This window comes from Uloborus diversus, chromosome 3 (assembly GCF_026930045.1).
Source record: "Uloborus diversus isolate 005 chromosome 3, Udiv.v.3.1, whole genome shotgun sequence".
Taxonomy (NCBI): Eukaryota; Metazoa; Arthropoda; class Arachnida; order Araneae; family Uloboridae; genus Uloborus; species Uloborus diversus.
Window position 1 is genome coordinate 87606877 of NC_072733.1, and position 8264 is coordinate 87615140.

Consider the following 8264-nt stretch of genomic DNA (forward strand, 5'->3'; position numbering starts at 1 on the left):
GCCCGGTTTCGGGCTTAACAGCGAGGTTTAGGTGGCCCCAGGTTAATGGTGAATTAGGCGGTAAGAGTGGATGAACATGAAAGTTTTGGGAGGCTAACGTTTAAGGATTTAAACACTTTACATACAGCGCACACTTTTCGCACTATACTATGTAGTTTAATTCATTTACCCACTTATTCAATGCTTTACTATATCATTTAATTATTAATGTATTAATTAATTAACAGTTGCCTTATTCTCCCCGATTGAATCGATTTCAAAACATTTGTCGACTCTAAGCCGATAAACATAGAAAAATGTCCAATTTTAAGAATTTTTCTTCTAAAAAGCATGAAAGTTATAATTCTACAGGAAATAATGGTACCACTGTTTCCTAGGAGTATGTTTAAAAGATTGGTAGTAGTAGCTGTGGGAGGGGGGGGGACTGAGCAGCTAGAGTTGAAACCACGTGGTTGAGAATCAAAATTTGTACTCTAGCAATTCTAATTGTCATTGTAAAACTTCTATAGGGGAAAAGCTAAAAACTGTAGATAGATAAATTACTATGCACCAGTGGCGCAGCGAAGGGGGGGGCGTGAAAACACCCCCCAGACAGGGGCGGATCCAAAATTTTTGAAAGGGGATCAAGTTTTAGTGGTCAGTCTGTTATACCGTTTAAAAAAATCAGTTAAAGAGGGTGATCATCCCCCGACGGGTGTGGGCATACCCCCTCATATAATACGACAAACCACCCACCACCAAATGAGATCAAAACCCTTTCAAATCACCCTCTCCCCCTAAATTTTTCACTGGTGTTACCTTTGCCTTGAATCATATTGCCCCACATTTTCATTAAAATCATATTTCATTGGGCAGGCAGGCTGGTCACGTTACTGTATAAAATAGTTGGATAGATTTACATAAACATTTTATAGAACACAAAACGTGTGGTTTGAAATAGAATAGTGCTGAGGAAAACATTAAGTTAATTTGAGGTTATTGTTCTTTTGAAAATGAACAAAAACCTCATATAATAGCAGTACTCCAGTAAACGAACTCAGTCATATCCTTTGGATTATGACGTACTGGGAAGAAAACCCTACAGAATGACGCAAAACTAGGTTAACATTGATTCCATATAATTATGTATTAGTGTTTAATATCTAAAAATTTGCAGTTTGAATAATAATAATGATAAAAATAAAATTCTTGTCACTGGGGGGTCAGCTGACCCTTTGACCCTCCCCTGAATCCGCCCTTGCATCCAGAGCCATTTGTTTTATAATAAATGCGTTATATAGTTTATACATATGAAAGGACTGTTTTTATCCAAAAAAAAAAAAACCCTTCAGTAGGTATTTTTTATCAAAAAATCTCCTTCGGAAGGTATTTATGATCAAAAAAACCCATTCATACATTATTTTGATAAAAAAAAAACCTTCATAATGTTTTTTCATCAAAACCCTCTCCAGAAGGTATTATTTTAAATCAAAAAACCCTATCCAGAAGGTATTTCTGGCTGCGCTAGTGCTATGCACAATGTACATACGTTTTATGTCGAAATTCACTTTGAACTATCCCTCTGGACTTGCACTAAAAGATTAAAATAAAAATGCTTATGAGCCTTTTATTTTAATATTAAACGTTAAATTTATTTGAAATATCCATTATTTGTATTAAAAGTGTGCGTGTGTGTGTGTGTGTGGTCTTGTTATACCTATTATTCAAACATAGCTACTGCCATGAAAGCTAAAAAGTTTCTTTTTCATCTATTGTGAAGGAAATATATTATGTTTATAAGTGTAAAGTAACTTATATCTACAAATGTTTGAAGATTTAAAAAAAAATCTGAATGAACATATTTAAAAAATCACAAATCCTGATGTTAAGCAGTCATGTCTAACTTTTATCATTATTACAATTTAGCTATTTTCATATAGAATTTTTACATAGAAAATATGTTTCACATATGAGCGTCTTGCAGACAAAATATTTGAGTGATTTTGCCTGTATTTAATGTAAAACTGAAATTCATGTTTTTAACTTGTATGTTCATCAATTAATTTTTGTTGTAAACGTATTTGAAAAAAAAAATTTCAAAAATTTTTGTTGAACACTTTAAATTGACTGACATTTTTCAGCACCCTTTTCATTTTTTAAAGATATGATTGTCAGAAAACTACACTGGTGTAAGAAATTAAAAGAATTTTTAGATTCGGTCTATTATCTCAAGAACTACTGGACCGATTTTAATGAAATTTGGTATGTACATACATTGAAACCATACAAAACACAAATAACCACCAAAAATTTAAAACACACAAGCATGATCATAAAAAACACTCGTTAGAGTCGAATGGTATGAAACAGCAGTTGCAAAATTGAACAAAAAAAATGGGTTAGTAGGTGGTATAGTCCCCTCTAACAGACATATAGGCATCGCAGTGTGACTCCATACTTGAAATAAAGCAGTTTATGGGATCCAAGGGCAATTGTTTCCACTCGTTCATTAACGCTGTTCTCAGGCTATGGAGGGTTGCGATTGCCCTACCGAGAGCGTCCCAGACATGATCTATAGGGTTGGAGTATAGAGATCTGATTGGCCAATCCATCCAGGGAATATCCTCCCTTTCAGAAATGTGTCGACCTGAAGAGCTCAAGTCCATATCCCAGATGGCATTTTTTGCTTGCAGCAAACTTGCAACAAATTTGCTTTGCAATTCTGCAAACTTGCATCAAATTGGATGAGACAAGTCTGCAAGTCAGATGCAAACGAGATGCAAGCTTATGCAAGCCTTGCTTTCCCCACGAAGTGAACTTGCAGCAAGTTTGTCCTGCAAGTCTTATCAAGTTTGCTGCAAGTTCGTTGCAAACCAGTAGGAAAGTCATTTTTGTGGTATCAAACTTGCTGCAAGTTCAAAACAACTGAAGCTTTGCTGTGACAAGTTTGCTTCAAACTGAGCTTTGTCATATCAACTTTGCTACCAGTTCATATCAAATTTGCATAGCATTTTTTTGCTTGCAGCAAACTTGCTTTGCAATTCTGCAAACTTGCATCAAAATGGATGCGACAAGTCTGCAAGTCTGATGCAAGCCTTGTAGTCCCCACGAACTGAACTTGCAGCAAGTTTGTCCTGTAAGTCATATCAAACTGTTGCAGGTTCATTGCAAATTTGCTTGGGTGCATCAAATTCTGAAAATTTTCTGCAAACTAATAGAAAAGTTAGTTGTACCAAATTTTCCAAATTAGTGAATAAGTAGCCATTTTTAACAAAAAGTATTGTGAACCCATTGCAAACTAGAGCATATTTTTATTGTATTCATTGCAAAAATATTTGTAATCGAACAAACTTTATAGTATTAAAAATTTGAATTTATTATACTGCACTCCTTTGAAAAAAATCAGGTCTCAAAATTAGTAGTATTTCTAGTAAACAATTATTTTAGTTTTAGCAATAACTGTAGAAAAAAATTTTACACTATAAAAATATAATTAAATTAAACAATGAATATTTATGTTATGCATCCAAGAGAAGTTTGTAATAGTTTGCAATAAGTTAACAGTACCTTTGATCTGATTCACGAAAATTTGATACAACAAAACTTTTGTTTTCAGAAAATTTGCAGAAATTATAACGCAAAGCTAAACAACTGCTAATTTTATAAAAAAATTTCTCTAAACAAATTCTCGTTTTTTAATAAAGGATTAAAACCTTTTCAAAATTTTATATCCCAATTTACACAATGTAATACAGTAAAACCTGTGAAGTTGACCGCTTTTTCAGGCACGGAATTGGCCCTTATCATATAAATCTACCTTTGTAAGTTGACACTTGTTTAAGTTGACAACAAAAGTACTAGCTTTATTTACCAATTAAAATTTGAATAGGGCATTTCATTTTTCTTTAACAAAAATTCTCATGCATTCATCGAATGCTGTAAATACCATGTTAATTATATACAGGTGAATGTAAACTTAAACCCAATTTGCAAGTAAATTTGAAGACTTTTTTTTTACTTTATTATTTACTATGTAGGATCTGATTCAGGCGTAAAAAGTTTGCTAATGTGTGATCATACATTCATCTAATTTTATGAAGAACAGTTGATTATCAAGCAGATGAACACAAAACAAATCCCAAATTCAACGTATCATTATATTATTATTAAATAAATTAATTTGTTTTTGGATATTGAACTGGCATTTAGTTCACGGTCTCATAGCGACCTTCTAACAAATTTGAGCACAGGAAGTAAGGTATAGGTCAAATTGTGCAAGATGTACTGAATAACATTGAATTGATACAGTAGACTTCTCGAGAAATGTTAATTTTTGCTATTATTTTAATAAAATATACTTGTTAAAATGTACAATTCAAACTAAATTTGGAGAATAAATTACTAGTAAACTATTTTTTGGACGTTTTTTTTTTCTATGATATAAATATATGGCACAAGCATCAATTAAATAAACCTTTACTCTACGGAGACTTTTTAGTTTTGTGGTAACCCTTTTCTCAGCAAACACAAAATAAATTTAAAAAGACAGTTATAATAAATCAATACAGACTGTTTATTAACAATAATTACAAACAAATTGTCCAACAGTATTTACAGAATATTATAATACATTGATTCTTCACATTTTTCTTCATGTCTTTGTGTCCTAAAATAAAAAAAAAAACATTGTAGAAAAATTATAAATTTTACTTTCATTAAAGAAATCTGCTAACAGCAGTCTTAAAGACAGGCATAAACTATAGTTCCCCAGTTAATGAACCCTACTTGCATTAAAGGGGCTACTTGAAAACCACCAATTGCTAATGTTAACTTAAAGAGAAATATATTTTTAATGTTATATTTGCATTTATTTTCAAATCTTTTTTCAATGGAGAGCTTTCATTACCACACAATTTCTGTTTTTTACTTCTATTAAATATGATGAAGAATCTTTGCTGGTAAGTTTTATTACTTTTGGAGACGTTTTCACTTTGAAACATGTTTTAAAAGACAAATTAGCCTTGTATTCTCAAAACTATTTAATGCAAAAATAATCGCCAGCACTGAAATGCAAACTAGACCCATTAAAACATTATGGTCCTGTGGCATTAACATAAGCGATCATTTTTACAAGATCAGGAACTGATTTACAGATCCCCAAATTCTGGGCGCAAAGCAGATTAAGCCTTCTAATAGAATGAACAAGTCTCGGCTAATATGAATAGTTTAAAATACCAGTACCAAAATATAATTTTTCAGATGATCGCATATATAAACAGTGCAAAGCTTCTTTTAGAAGTACATCATATGAAGCAGTGAGAAGCGAAGGGATGTAAGTGGACATATGCAAGTTTTGAATAAAATGACTTTAAAGATAACGTCCTAAATGGACTAACATTGATTAAAGTCATGCTGTACAGCAGCACCTTCCAGGGTTAGGGTTGCCAACCTTGGAGAAACAATTTGACAAGCATCTGTAGCAGGGTTGGCAAGATTTTGGACACAACAGTAAAAACCATGGTTTTTACCGTCCTATCCAAAACTACATTTTTTGAGAAACTATTTTGTGAGAAAATATCAAAAACAGAACAAAACGCATCAAAGTTATGTTTTATATTGAATATTCATTCAATGGTGAACATTCAAGTATAAAAATAAACGTAACTGAATGATACAGCTACTTCTAATCTAGTTACATAGAAGTTGAATTCGTCGTTAAACATTCCAAATTGTATGCATTTTTTTTTTTTTTTTTGTTTCATAATAGTAACCAAACTTTTTGGCATTTATGCACATGTGCAAAAGAAAGTGTTCAAAATATAGTTTAATAATTGACTGAAATGCAATAAATAGTTACAGAATGTATATTATATTAAAATATGAATTTAAAAAAAATGCACAAGTTTCAAAATTTTAGTGACTGTATTTAATCAATTTATTATTCTTTAATCTATTGTAAAAAAAAATTAAAATATCATGTAAAACTTGAACACAAAAACCATTAAAAAAATATTCTTTTTTTTTTCTACCAAAAAATTACATTTAATAACATTTTTCTGAGTTATAATTGGAACTGAAACTAGTTGTCTTGATAGTGCAGTGAATTTCTTTTCATAACTCTACCAACTGTTACTAAGAAAGTTTTTGCAAAATAGAGTTATGGGCAATTTGTTTAAGTAAAATATTTATTAATGAACCTTTCAGAGAAAATACAAATGCTCATTAATTAAAACTTATTATTTATGCATGATTAATATTGCAGTAAATATGAGTTGATTTGATTACACTTTTAGCTTTAGCATACTTTGACAGATTAGTGTATTTTTGGACGGTAAAAACCGCCTGTTCTGTCCGAAACCAGTTTTAGACAGTCCAAAACTCAACCCTGATCTGTGGTGAATTTGAGGAGCAGCTCGGTATTTTGCATAAAATTCAACAAAAAACTAACTTTAAATCTCAAAAACACTTATCTAAAATTATTTTTGAGCTACGATAATCATTTTAAACGCTAGCATAAAAATAATTATTTTTTACTTAATAAGACAGTTTTAAGCACTATGTCATGACGCATGCTTTTGAACGCTCGACTGTGAAATGCGGAACAAAATAACTTTTTTTGCAGAGCTACGGAGTTTTGCAATCTCACTGCCTCATATGGAAGTTCAAAATTTAATTCAGCTAAAGTATGAAAATAATAATAAAAATTAAGTTTAACATTGATGAAATTGTTGGTGAACATGATGAAAATTATGTATGAAAGAACCTAACCAAGCACCAAGTACCAAACAAACACCTAAGAGAATAACTAAAAGTAGGTACAGTAAAACCTGTGAAGTTGACCACCCTTGTAAGTTTACCACCTGTCTTAAGTTGACTGCTTTTTTCACGCACGGAATTAGCCCTTATCATATAAATCAAACTCTGTAAGTTGACCATTAAAGTAGTGCACCGCAGGTGGTCAACTTACACAGGTTTCACTGTATCAGCAAACTTAAAAAAAATTACTAATAATAAAGCTGAAAGTTCCTCTGTGTGTCAGGATCTCTGTGACGGGCATAGCGCCTAGACCGTTCGGCCGGTTTTCATGAAATTTGGCAAAGTTAGTTTGTAGCATGGGGATGTGCACCTCGAAGCGATTTTTCGAAAATTCGATGTGGTTCTTTTTCTATTCCAATTTTTAGAGCAAAATTTTCGTAAGATGAACGAGTAAATTACGAAATTATCATAACGTGGAACCGTAACATGGGTACAAGTCAACTGGCGAGAAAATTCACCATACATTATTTGTAAATATACAGGCGAACCAAAAGATCTTTTAATTTTTCTATTACGGGCAAAGCCGTGCGGGTACCACTAGTACTGAATATTTCACGTTTGTTGAAAATCTTTGATTGAAAGAAGACATACTTTGTTTTAAGTAAAATTTAGAAATGATAGTTTAATAGCATAATCCAGCCTTCACATTCCCCATAAATAGTTAAAAAAAATAATTTGGTGAGTTTTCCTCAAAGCAAAAATCCTGACTTGTCAACGCCTACTTGTAGCATTCCCCACACAAATTGTAGGATTTATTACTTCCAAACAAGCTTAGGTTTGTAAAAATGACGGAAATACAATACCGGTTTAAACTAAAAAACTCCAATCGTTCAAATTTGCTTGCGAACAAAAGTGTACTGAAAAAATATACGAATTAAAAACTTGCAATAGCTGTCATAAATCCTGCTGAAATTTTAAATGGGTAATTGGTTGGTCTAAACTTGACAGGAAGTAAAATGAAATGACAAGTTTAAAATCTGATTTTCAATGCATACTCAAAAATTTTTGTGTTTTCCTCCCTTTTCTTTAAAAATTCAAGCTAGCATATATATTTGATATAGCCGAAATGCATTAATTTAGCTTACATGCTAAATGCAATGTATATATAAGATTTTCAAAATGAGCTAACCTCATATACAAGTGCATGATATTCTTTTTTAATGTTATTTTCACAATTATTTACTATCTAGTCAGTCCAATTAACTTAAAAGTATTTATAATTAATGCACTTATTTAAAAAAAAAACAATCATTTTTACCTCTATGTGTTTTTTGCCAAACATTAAATACATTTAAGTATTATCTATGCACACCTATTTGACCCCTAAAAGTAAATTGAAAGCAAATAAGAGGGGAAGTAATTATTCTGCTGCTGAATGCTTTACATAAAGCCATTCAATAAAACTGAAATATGATAGGTTGCGGTTACTAAGATATGGTAAACATTTTTGACTAGAGGTGCAAGAGTTT